The sequence below is a fragment of the Humulus lupulus genome, chromosome 3 (genome assembly GCF_963169125.1).
Source record: "Humulus lupulus chromosome 3, drHumLupu1.1, whole genome shotgun sequence".
NCBI lineage: Eukaryota > Viridiplantae > Streptophyta > Magnoliopsida > Rosales > Cannabaceae > Humulus > Humulus lupulus.
In genome coordinates, this window is record NC_084795.1 from 79,661,780 (window position 1) to 79,675,736 (window position 13,957).

Consider the following 13,957-nt stretch of genomic DNA (forward strand, 5'->3'; position numbering starts at 1 on the left):
GAGTGCTTGCAGGGCGTGGAGAGACTCTTGCATCCGTTGATGCGCCTCCGCTTGCTCAACGATCCTGGCTTCCTGATCTAGGACTTGCTGCCTTAGTCTGGTCACCTCTAGGTCTTACTGATCGTCGTGGGGGATCTTGGGATCCACAGCTTCGTCATGGTACTCCCCCTCATTTTCCTCTTCATAATACTCCTCGTTTTCCTCTTCGTATTCTGTCCCACCTTCGTAGTCTTGTGACTCGTCTTGGCGAGATGTTTGAGGAGGCACGTTCTCGGGCAGATCCTGAGGAATATGCTGCGAAGGCAACGGGCCTTCATTGCCCTGCTCTGGATTAGGGTCGAAGGTGGTGTGTCGTGTGTTCACCATAGTATTAAAGGCCTGACGTTAACACTAGCTTCCTTCAGTTCTCAATGAAAGCACCAAACTATTAACCGAGATTTTCGGCAACTCTATTAATGACTAATATTTACTGATAATTATAATGAAAGCAGAAGATTAACACAGGGTTTTATGTGGTTGGGGCGTTAACTAGCCTTAGTCCACGAGTCTATATTATTAGAGCTCGAAGAAGCTTTTACAATGGAGTTTCCTCTCTATATTTCGACAGAGTTATTGTATTTTCTTTTTTTTTAGGAGAGACCCCTTTTACGGTGTTCTGTAGCTTATATTTATAGGCTCATGGGAGCACCGGGTCTGGGCCGGGTATGACCCGAGCCCATCAGAGATGGGAATATTCCTGGCCATTCTAGAGGAGGCCCAATACAAAAGGTGCAAAATACGTGAATTCCAAACCAGCTAAGGCCCAACAGGTTGACCTCGGAGCTATATCTCGCCCGACAAAACGGTGCTTTTGGTCTGGACACTTCGAGTTACGAGGCAGATTCAGGAGACAAGACCAGTCAGAGTACCTGACAGCGCAGACCTAAAACAACGGCGTGCAATCCCGAGGTACCCTTTTCTGCAGGTGAAAAGTGGGGACAACGCCCACACGGAGTGAGGCGGCTTTAGGGTCCGGGACGCTTAACCCCTCCAACCGGGGGTGAGGTGATCCGGGTCCATTTACCTTTGTCCCGCTTCGTTTACCACAGGCCCGGACCGTACTAGGGTCTGGCACCGGGACGCGTAGGCCACAGGGGATCCGAACGCTCTGTACATCGCCCGGACTGTCATCCCGGAGGACGGACCCGGAGGAACACGCCGGACCCCTCTAATGGGCCCAGACCTGCATCCCCGGTCCGTACTCCTCCCTCTGATCGCCCTCCGTACCAGGAGGCCTTGGGCTGGGCCCGCACGCTTACATGGCCCCTGACAATGGGCCCGGACGAAGGTCTCGAACCCATGCAGGAAATGGGGATAACAACAAGTAAGCAATGAAACCAGGCATATATCATATGTCAAATATCCAAATGTAGAGCATTCAGCATGCTTACTTAACAATCACTAGCATAATTATGATCATGCACATTTACAAAGACTCACGCTCTGATCAATCTCATATTCAATATTCATGCCATGCCCTAATCACATGTATCCCATGCATCACATAGTGGGTGCAATTTTCTTACCTCTGGTTCAAGCAAGAAATAATAAAAGAACGACCCTTGAGAACGATCGGTCCTTAAGTTCCCTTGCAATTACCTAGTCATAACAAATATGGAATTCCATCAATAAAATAAATCAATAAAAGGTTTATAATCTAAAACCTCGCGCTCGGGACTTCCAATCCACCCAAACGGGGTAGTGGAACCATCCCCCGAGCCCCCAAAGTCATCCCAAGCCCTAAAAATAGGTCTTGCTGAAAATGACCTAGCGTTGGGGCATTTCTGGGCAGCACTGGGGAGTTGCCCCAAGTCAAAGAAAACCCCATTCTTTCCTCTGCCTAGCACTAGGGCGCCACTGATAGACCAAAAAAATTCTAGTCTTTCTCCCCTGCGATTTCCCTTAAACCCCAAGCTTCAAAACCAACCTAAACATCATCCAAACCTATGATTTAACCCCAAAACCTCAGTAACATCTCAACCTCATCAAAACCCAAGTCCAAACACAATCAAAACACCAACACAAACCCAAAACCAAAACCAAGACCAAGACCAAAACCTCAAGCTAAGAACTAACTCAAAAACAGAGCAAGAACCAGAAACTTGAACTGAAACCTTACCTCAATCACGAATTAAACCCCTTACAGTTGCTGATCACAAGCCTAAACTCTCAAGCATCAATCCTCAAGCTTGAATTCACTAGCTTAACTTCAAAAATCCAATGGGAAATGAGAGAGAAAGATGAATTGGCAGAGAGATAAGGAAGAGCACTCTGTTTTGGCCTCCTTCTTCTACAACTTTCTGATTTTAAACATATCCTAAGGTCAAATGACCTAAATGCCCCAAAGCCTATTGATTTCCTTTTTACGCCACCAAGGGAAAAATTGTCCTTTCCTGACTATCTCGTTAATTATAATTAACATCCTCCAATTCCCGTTATTCCCAATATTCTCAAATACTAATAAATCTTATTTCATTACCCTTTAATTTCCGGTAATGTACTAATCATCAAATTACCCCGAGACTCACCCTGAGCCCGGTAAATAACCCTGTTATGACCAAACCGCTAACTTGCATTCAAAGATCGTCTCATGCCGAATAGCTCAAAAAAATCAAATGATAATGTGGCCTCATCATAAATCACCAACATGCATGAAAATACACAACTATGCCTTCAATGGGCCAAATTACCAAAATGCCCTTATAATGAAAAGTGGACCCATATGCATGCATTTATCATCATATAATAATATAACTCACATAATCATGGATATAATCATTTAATGGCATAATAAATCAATTATGGCCCTTCCACCCTCCTAATCAAGGTCTTACGCCTTATTAGGAAATTTGGGTCATTACAACTATCCCCTCCTTACAGAAATTTCATCCTCGAAATTTATCTGAACAACCCAGAATATAAATTCTGCATATTTGATTCTAGTTCCCAGGTCGCTCCCTCGACCTCACTATTTCTATATCATTCCTTAACTAAAGGTATAGCTTTGCTTCTCAAATTCTTGTTTTCTTTTCTGATAAAATCTGAACTGGCTATACCTCATAGCATAACTTAGCCTCAATCTCCAGATTCTTATAACTCAACACATGAGTCTCATCTAACACATGTTTCCTCAACATTAAAATATAAAATACATTGTATACTGCTGACAGTGCCAAAGATAAGGCCAATTCGTAGGCAGACTAACCGGTTCTATCCAAGATTCAAACGGTCTTACTAATCTAGGGCTCAACTTGCCCTTATCTCCTCACCCATTTCCATGGTGATACTTTAAGGAAGATACAATCTTCCACTTGGAACTCCATGTTCGTGCATCTCAAATCAACATAACTTTTCCATTTACTCTGAGAAATGAGCATCTAAGCACTAACCTTTTTTTTTTAATATCCTCAATGATCCTCTGAACTACCTCAGGATCTAGATATAACATCTCACCCATCTCATAAGATGCCCTTCCAATAACTAGATAACTCTCTCTCTCTAATTTACCATCAGTCTGAGGATAATAAACTGTAGTAAATTCCAACTGTATACTCATTGCCTTCTACAATCTTCCTCAAGACTTAAAAGTAAAAACAGAGTCCTCATCTGATAAAATAGACCTTGAATTCCATGAAGGTGTGCTACCTTTCTCACATAGAGGTTTGAATACTGATTAATTGTATAAGCAGTCCTTACTGGTAGAAAATGAGCTGACTTAAATACTAGTCCATAATGACCGAATCAAAATCACGCTAGCCCACTATCATGGGCAGCCCCACCGCGAAACCCATCACGATGTCCTTCCACTAAAGATTTTGTTACATCTTCATGATACCTAGATGAAGAGAATAAAAGAGAAGTATGAGATTCATCCAGAATCCCTCGTTTAATCCCAGCGTCCATCGGATCCCAAGTTCGATCCCTTTTTACCACAATAAACTCATACCTGACACTGCATAGTCCTTAGTTAATTACTTAACAATCACTAGCATAATTATGATCATGCACATTTACAAAGACTCACTCTCTGATCAATCTCATATTCAATATTCATGTCATGCCCTAATCACATGTATCCCATGCATCACATAGTGGGTGCAGTTTTCTTACCTCTGGTTCAAGCAAGAAATAATAAAAGAACGACCCTTGAGAATGATCGGTCCTTAAGTTCCCTAGCAGTTACCTAGTCATAACCAATATGGAATTCCATCAATAAAATCAATCAATAAAAGGTTTATAATCTAAAACCTCGCTCTCAGGACCAATCCCAAGCTCTCGGGATTTCCAATCCACCCAAATAGGGTAGTGGAACCATCCCCCGTGCCCCCAAAGTCATCCCAAGACCTAAAAATAGGTCTTCCTGAAAACAACCTAGCGTTGCAACGTTGCTGAGCAGCGCTAGGGCACTGCCCCAAGTCAAAGAGAACCCCATTCTTTCCTCTGCCTAGCACTAGGGTGCCAGTGACAGACCAGAAAAATTCTGGTCTTTCTCCCCTGCGGTTTCCCTTAAACCCCAAGCTTCAAAACCAACCTAAACATCATCCAAACCTATGATTTAACCCCAAAACCTCAGCAACATCTCAACCTCATCAAAACCCAAGTCCAAACACAATCAAAACACCAACAAAAACCCAAAAACCAAGACCAAAACCTCAAGCTAAGAACTAACTCAAAAACAGAGCAAGAACCAGAAACTTGAACTGAAACCTTACCTCAATCACGAATTAAACCCCTTATAGCTGTTGATCACAAGCCTAAACTCTCAAGCTTGAATTCCCTAGCTTAGCTTCAAAAATCCAATGGGAAATGAGAGAGAAAGATTAATCGGGAGAGAGATAAGGAAGAGCACTATGTTTTGGCCTCCTTCTTCTACAACTTTCTGATTTTAAACATATCCTAAGGTCAAATGACCTAAATGCCCCAAAGCCTATTTATTTCCTTTTTACGCCACCAAGGGAAAAATTGTCCTTTCCTGACTATCTCGTTAATTATAATTAACATCCTCCAATTCCCGTTATTCCCAATATTCTCAAATACTAATAAATCTTATTTCATTACCCTTTAGTTCCCGGTAATGTACTAATCATCAAATTACCCCGAGACTCACCCTGAGCCCGGTAAATAACCCTGTTATGACCAAACTGCTAAATTGCATTCAAAGATCGTCTCGTGCCGAATAGCTCAAAAAAATCAAATGATAATGTGGCCTCATCATAAATCACCAACATCCATGAAAATACATAACTATGCCCTCAACGGGCCAAATTACCAAAATGCCCTTATAATGAAAAGTGGACCCATATGCATGCATTTATCATCATATAATAATATAACTCACATAATCATGGATATAATCATTTAATGGCATAATAAATCAATTATGGCCCTTCCAGCCTCCTAATCAAGGTCCTACGCCTTATTCGGAAATTTGGGTCATTACACTAATCAATAGCTTTCTCCGAGGATGATGCCTCACATGTTCAGTTCCCTCATAATGACCCATTGGTCATTACTATCCATCTCCCTAATAAGAGGGTTCACAGGGTAGTGATCAACAATGGGAGCTAAGTGAACATATTGGATAAAAAAAACACTGAAAAAGATGGATCTGTCGGTTCGGGACCTCAAGTTATGTGCAATAACCCTGTATGGATTCTCAGGGTAAGGAATAGCGAGTACAAGCGTCATTGAGCTCCCCGTTACTTTAGGGGAATATACGATCTAAATGACAATAATGTGCAAGTTTACAGTAGTGGATACACCATCAGCCGACAATATTAGACTAGCCCTGATCGAGTTGGGGGCAATGACATCTGAAAGGCACTTGGATATAAAATTCCCAATACCAAGTGGGATTGGGACACTGAAAGGAGACTAATTAGCAGCTCAGGAGTGCTACATTATCTCTATAAGAGGAATAAGTCAATCCAGCACAAAATCATGGGTCATAATCGAAGAGATAGATGAAGAAATGATTTTTGAGATGGAAAATGAGAATGTTCCTTGAATGGGTGAAGACCAAGATGACCTCAAACCCATAGAGAAACTCGATGAGGTCCAGCTCAACAATAAGGACCCAACTAAAGTTGTAATGATCGGGAAAAGTCTTACCAAAGATATAAAATAGCAATTAACCCAATTTTTACAAGATAACCACGTGTATTTGCTTGGTCACATTCTGAAAAGATTGGAAAAAGCCCAAATGTAATAAGACACGCCCTTAACGTGGATAAAAGTTTCCCTCCGAAGTAACAAAAAAAGTGGTTGCTCGATGAGGAAAAGAGGCAAGCACTAAAGGAAGAGGTCCCATATTGGATAGCAATCTGTTTTAAGTTCCCAAACCGAATGGGAAGTGGAGGACCTACATTGATTATTCAAATCTTAATAAGGCTTGCTTGAAGGATTGTTTTGACTTGCCTTGAATTGATCAGCTTGTAGATACTACCTCGGGGCACGATCTAATGTCTTTTATGGATGCATATTCTTGATATAACCAGATAGCAATGCATGTCCCAGACAAAGAGAACACGAGATTTGCAACATATAAAGGGTTATATTGTTACAACGCAATGCCCTTTGGAATAAGAAATGATGGAGCCTGATTTTCTCTATCAGCTAAAGCAGTGGCGAGTTGTCCTACTTGTGTCTCAAGTTTAGTAATTGATTGAGACTGATTTTGTAGGATTTGTTGAGTGGATTGCATAAATTGTTGTAAAGTATCTTCTAAGGAAGGTTTTCTTTGTTGCGGATATGGTTGATTTTGTGGGGCATGAGCTTGGTTTTGTGTGTTGTATTGGTGCCCTTGATTCATTTGGGGTTGGTTTTGTCTCCATGAAAAGTTTGGATGGTTTCTCCAATTTGGATTGTAGGTGGATGAAAATGGGCTATCATTTGGTTTCCCATAAGCATGAAGTGCATTGACCTCCTCAGAAAAGGCTTCTTTGTAGGAAGGACATGATTGGGCATTATGGCAAGGACTAGAACATATAGAACAAACATCTTTTCTTGGTTGTATTGGAGAGTTTATAGTTTGGCTTATGGCTAAAGCTTCTACTTTTCTCGCTAATTTTTCTAAGGATGTTCTTAAGTCTAATTCTCCTTTTACTTCATACCTTCCTCCTTTTTTTGGTGAATTAGTTGCCTAGACCTAGGATCAAAATAATTCTATTGTTGTGAATTGACAGATAAATCTTCAAGGGAGTCCCACACCTCTTGTCCTTGAAATTTTAAAAAAATTCCAGTATGCATAGATTGAATCATTTGACGATTAGAGGGTGTCAAACCATCATAAAAATATTTTACAAGTCTCCATTTTTCAAAACCATGATGAGGAAATTTTAATAATAAATCTTTAAATCTTTCCCAACATTCATAAAACTCTTCATTATCTTTTTGAAAAAACTCGGAGATTTCTCTCCTGAGACTATCAGTTTTAGACATAGGAAAAAATTTCAGCAAGAATTTATTAAAACGTTGATCTCATGTAGTTATAGACCCTGTTGGAAGAGAGTTTAACCAAGCTTTTGATTTGTCTTTTAATGAAAAATGGAATAATATTAGTTTGACCGACTCATCAGAAAAGTTTTGAAATTTAAATGTTGAGCAAATTTCTAAGAAATATTTTACATGCATGTAAGGATCTTCTCTATCTAACTCATAAAAAGATGGCAACAATTGAATGATTGTTGGTTTAAGCTCAAAATGAGTAGCACAAGTTGTAGGAAAAACAATGCATGAAGGAGCATTAGATGAAATAGGTGCAAAATATTCAAGCAAAGTTTTTTTAGGCACAACATTTTCATCAACAGGATTAGCAATTGGTTCCATGATGCTCAAATTTTTACTAACACTTTCAATTTCAAACAAAGATAGATGTCTTTTTACTAATCGATTTTTAGGGTTACGTTCCCAATGATGGATACAATTTTCACAAACAAGGTGTACGCCCTGGTTTTCCCACGGGCTGTTTAGCAGGACGAGCCTCAGACTAAACATGATTTAGTCCGAGGCTCCCACAGGCCGGAAGCTCTATTTCCAGGACGGGCCCTTGCTAGCTCGAGGGGGTCCTGTTTCCAGCTCGCACTTGTTGCCCCAGGAGCTGGGAATAACATCCGACGGCCACGGACGGATAAGCTCAGGTTATGGACCGCTCCGGTAGCGAGCTTCTCAAGAAGCTCTGACCCTATGGGGAGTCAACACGCAAGATAAACGTGCATATTCCTGCCATCACGTGTCCGATATCCCCCTGACTTCTCGGACACGCAGCAGGAACGTGCGTATTCAGACACCCACGGACGAGTTGGGCCGTGCGGCCCATTATCTCCTTCCATACTGATTAGACCACACTTGTGTGTCAGGTTTAGGAATTAATCATGAATATCACAGACTTGATGTGACTAATGGTAAGGTCACGGGATGACCTCCCTACCAACTTCCAGGTGCCTTCTCCTATAAATATGGAGACCCTGGGAGTTGATAGGGGTTGGAAAAAATAGTCTTTGAAGAACTATATACTTTGTAAACCAATTACCCAGAGAATATCAATAATATTGACTAGTGGAGTAGAAGGATTTTAACCTTCGAACCACTTAAAAACGTGTCTCGAGTCACCTAGTTCTTTCCCCAAAGATTTCCTATATGTGACGGTTCTACTTTTAGTACTAATCTCTTTCTCTTCTTCTCTTAATTATCTGTTGCCGAAGAACCGCGTCAACAGTTTGGTGCTTTCATTGAGAGCAAGTCCGATTAGTACTACCACAAACATACAACTATGGTGACCACTCGATCCAAACATGGCAACGAGACAGAACAGCATGATGGGCAGGAGGCCTGCCATGTTTCCCTCCCTGATGAGCAAGTTCCTGAAGTCCAGCAGAGGCCAGGGAAGCAGCCGGCGGGCCAAGACGACACTGGTAGTTCAGCGCCCCGACCGCCTAATCCGAATCCATGTTATTACACTGCGGTGGAGATGGAGAATGCTCAGCTGAGGAGCCAGCTAGCAGCAGCTAGTCAGCAAATCCAGGATATTCTGAGTCGAATACCCCCTCTCACAACCAACGGTAACGTTGGAGAGAGGCAAGGCGAGGCTCCTAAGTCTCGCCGGAGTAATCGATCCAGGCATAGCCGTTCGGGTAGACTCCCTGCAGCCAACTCCACCCCTTCACCACACCATCAAGAGGCGAACTTCAGGGAAATGCCTCGGACCGAACAGCAGCAGTACAGCCGTTCGGTTAGGACGTCAACCCCTAGCTCTCAGCCTTCCTCGAGGACGCCCAGAAGAGATCGAGGAAGTTCCCAAAGGAGGGCCGAGGAGATCCGGAGATGTCAGCCCGTCCCCGAAGAACGTCCAGTTCCTCGTCCAGCTCGCCCAGCACGAAACCAGCAAGCTGGCAGGGCCGAGAGGCCCCCACCTAATTTAGTCTGTCCCGACGGCACTAGGATCGCCTCTCCGGTCAGGCATCCTCCTTCTCCCATCAGATATCCGTCTCCTCAGCCCATCCGAGACATCCCGACCTACGGGAATAGCAGGAGGGGCCCGCCATCAGCTGAACCCTCCTGGCGCAGCAGGGTGCCGGAGGAAGGATCAGGTCATGGCCGCCAAAGACGCACTCCGAGTCTGTCCAGCAGGAGTCACTGGACCGGAAGTGCACGGAGTGATCTTTCGGGAGGAGACCTGCGCCAGCGGCTAAGTTCAGCACAAAGTCACCATACTACCCAAGGAGGCGACCTTCGAGATCGCCTCAACTCTCACAGAGAGGATCGAGTTAGGGATGGTAGCCAAGCTCGCTCAGTTGGGGTCCGATCCGAAGTACGTAACGGCGGGAATGCCCCAAATGACCTATCTCAAGATAGGAGGGGCAACAACCCGCCTAATATGTACAACGGGTCCGGAGCTGTTGAACAGCCCCGGAATAACCCAGGATCTCAGGACAAAACCCTAGAGCGCTTAACTCAGATGGAGGAGCTGATGAAGAAGCTCCTGTCGGAGAAAGAAAAAGACGAATATGATTCAGGGGATGAGATGGAACTCTTCGCCCCCAATATAGCAGCAACGGCATACCCTTCTGGCTTTCGTATGCCTCACTTGTCAAAGTTCAACGGGGATGGAGACCCATCTGACCACTTAGGGATGTTCAACACCCTAATGATGGCTCATAACATCGGGCCAGAGCTTCGTTGCTTGATCTTTCCTTCCACCCTAACTGGACCTGCCAGGCAGTGGTTCAAGAAAAGTAAAAGGCAGTCAATCAGCTCCTGGAAGACTTTTTCGGCTGACTTCAAGAGGGCATTCCGCGCCTCTCAGGCCGCCAGGGTCCAGGCCGACTCCCTAGCTAACGTGAGACAGCAACCTGGAGAGACGCTAAAAGCCTACTTGAGCAGATTTGCAAATGTCGCTGCTCGAGCCAGAGACGCCGACGACAGCTCCAAACTCATGGCTATGAGGACTGGGATCCTAGTAGGCGGAGATCTGTGGAAGGATATTCAAAGGAGGGGGGTCAGCTCGGTTAGTGAATTCCTTAACAGAGCCCAAGAGTGGATAAACTTGGAAGAAGCTGAAGCTTCAGCTGCAGGGACCAGCCAGGTCCTCGAGAAGCCCGCTGGGACGGGAACAGAGATCGTAGTGGCGACTCCCGACGTCGCGCAGAGTAACCAGACCGGTGGCGGCAAAAGAAAAGGAAATGGTGAAAACAGCCAGCACTGTCAAAAGAAGAATAAGTCCGCGGATAAATTCAAGCCCGTGTTCACAACGTATACCGAGCTCACCCAGACCAGAGAGAATATTTTCCTGGCCAACGCTACGCGAGTCCCCTGGAAAAGGCCGGAGCCAATAAAACACCCTAAGGGAAAGAGAGACGCTTCCAAATTCTGCCGTTTTCATAACGACGTCGGGCACAATACCGACGACTGCAGGCACCTCAAAGATGAAATCGAGACTCTCATCCGAGCAGGTCCGTTGGCACAATACTCGCGGAACAGGGTCCCGACAAGTCAACCCGCTCCGGAGATCCCAGCCAGTCAACCTGGACCTCGGGTAGATCAGGACGTCCTTCCCCCCGTGGTCGAGGGAGAGATTTCCACCATCTCTGGAGGACCACACATGGCTGGCACGAGTAGAGGCGCCCAGAAGAGGTATGTGAATGAATTAAAGGCCCACAACGGAGCGGAGTTCGTCCCGGAACAGCATCAATCAAAACAACAAAGATTAGAGAAACAACCGATTATCTTCGCGGAGGAAGACGCAAGCCATGTCCAATTCCCTCATAACGATCCCTTGGTCGTAGCAGTCCAGCTCGCCAACCGGAGAGTAAGGAGAGTGTTAGTGGACAATGGGAGCTCGGTGAACCTCCTATTCCGGTCCACCTTAGAAAAAATGGGTCTGACCGTCTCCGAGCTCAAGGCAACCTCGATGATGCTGTATGGTTTTTCAGGAGAAGGATCAGCAGCGATAGGGACGATTGAGCTAGTGATCACCCTTGGAGACGAGTCCCGAACAGTGTCCAAACTACTCGAATTCGTAGTCATTGACTGCTCCGCTGCTTACAACGCCATTTTGGGCCGACCTACGCTCATTGCTTTCGAGGCTATCACTTCCGTCCGGCACCTCACCATGAAATTTCCTACTCCGACAGGGATCTGCACTATCAAGGGCGATCAGCTCGCTGCCAGGGAATGCTACAGCATTTCCATGAAGGGAAAATCTAAACCCGGGCAGGTGACGATGGCCGTTCAGGATGAAGAGGAATCTCGGGGACCCAAGGCGGCTCCCGAGATTGAAAAACCTTAGATTTCCGAAGGCGAAGAGCTCGCCCTAAGCGAGGACATTGACCCCCGAGTAGGCGAGGACAGGTCCGAGCTCCAAGCTATTGAAGAGCTCGAGGAGGTAAGCATCGATGAACAAAACCCGTCACGGACGGTTAAGCTCGGGAAGAACCTCTGCGATGGAAGAAAGGCGGAGCTAACTGCGTTTCTGAAGAAGAACCTGGACGTGTTCGCATGGTCGCACAAGGACATGATAGGGATCAGTCCGAGCGTAATCATGCACACGCTCCACCTAGACAAAAGCGTCCCTGCCAAGTCTCAAAAGCAGAGGCGTTTAGGGACAACCCGAGCCGAAGCCCTTGAAGAAGAAGTAGCCCGGCTCAAAAAATGTGGCTTTATCCGCGAAGCCAAATTTCCTGTTTGGGTTGCCAATCCCGTGTTAGTTCCAAAGCCCAATGGGAAGTGGCGGACCTGTATCAACTTTTCCGACCTGAATAAAGCCTGCCCCAAGGATTGCTTTCCATTGCCAAGGATCGATCAGCTAGTGGATGCCACGGCGGGGCACGAGCTTATGTCCTTCATGGACGCGTACTCAGGCTACAATCAGATCGCGATGAATCCAGCAGACCAGGATCATACCAGCTTCATGACCCCAACTAATGTCTATTGCTATAAGGTCATGCCGTTCGGTCTGAAGAACGCCGGAGCTACCTACCAAAGGCTAGTAAACAGAATGTTCGCGAACCAGATCAGGAAAAACATGGAAGTGTACGTTGATGATATGCTTGTCAAGTCTAAGATTGCCAGCAACCACGTCACCGATCTGGAAGAATGCTTTAACATACTGCGAGAATATGGCATGAGGCTCAATCCTCAGAAGTGCACTTTCGGTGTCGCATCGGGGAAATTCTTGGGTTTCATAGTCAATACCCGAGGAATCGAGGCAAACCCCGACAAGATCAGGTCATTGCTCGAGCTTCCTTCCCCCAGGTCGCGGAAAGATGTCCAAGGCCTCACAGGAAGAGTGGCTGCACTGAACCGGTTCATTTCCAAATCAACCGATAAGTGCTTACCCTTCTACAACCTGCTCCGGGGAAACAAGAAGTTCGAATGGACAGTAGAATGCGAAGGCGCATTCCTCGACCTAAAAATGCACCTGGCTGAACCACCTGTGCTGTCAAAGCCCAAGGTAGGAGAACCTCTTTTCCTCTACATGGCCGTAACTGAGGACGCAGCTAGTGCCGTTTTGGTGCGAGAAGAGGACCAGACTCAGAAACCGGTTTATTACATCAGCAAGAGACTCCTCGGAGCTGAGTCAAGGTACCCATTGATGGAAAAACTGGCGTTCTGCCTAATCACGGCCTCGCGAAAACTCAGGCCATACTTCCATTCCCACTCTGTACACGTCATGACCGATCAGCCTCTAAGGCAGGTTTTGCAAAAGCCTGAAGCCTCAGGACACTTGCTAAAGTGGGCGGTCGAACTCAGTCAGTTCGAGATTTTCTATACTCCCCGAACTACCATAAAAAGTCAAGCCTTGGCCGACTTTGTGGCAGAATGCGCGGGATTCCATGAGATCCCATCAGAAGACTCACATCAGCTCGCCTCCTCAGGTTCACCATGGAAGATCTTCGTTGATGGCTCATCTAACGAGAACGGCTCCGGGGACGGAATCATTCTGATATCCCCAGAGGGGCATAAATTCCACTCGGCGCTAAGGTTTGGGTTCAAGGCATCTAACAACGAGGCAGAGTACAAGGCCTTGTTAGCTGGACTTAGGATAGCTAGCGAGCTAAAGGCGAGCTCTGTCCAATGCTTCAGCAACTCCCAGCTCGTGGTGAATCAGGTTCTAGGCGAGTATCAGGCGCGGGGTCCCAAGATGGCCGCCTATTTGGCAAAGGTAAAGTCCGAAATGTCTGCGTTTGGGCGGGGGTCGATCGAAAAGATACCTCGGGAGCAGAACGCCAACGCAGATGCTCTCGCCAAGCTCGCCACCTCGGGAGAGACAGAAACCCTGGGGTTGGTGCCAGTTGAGTTCTTGAAGAAACCTAGCATAGACGAAGGTCAGGCGGATATTGAAATGATCGACATCAGGCCGACCTGGATGACTCCCATTATTGAGTACCTCGTCGAGGGCAAGTTACCCGAAGGGCGCAAC

At 45.7% G+C, this 13,957-nt stretch overlaps 1 non-coding gene across 1 annotated transcript; it reads left to right on the plus strand.

Annotated features, from left to right (window-relative positions):
• The first annotated feature begins 7,357 nt into the window (after positions 1 to 7,357).
• LOC133827689 (small nucleolar RNA R71) lies at positions 7,358 to 7,464 on the plus strand. Its single transcript, XR_009890340.1, has one exon. It is a non-coding gene; the product is annotated as a small nucleolar RNA R71 (small nucleolar RNA).
• Positions 7,465 to 13,957: the final 6,493 nt, after the last annotated feature.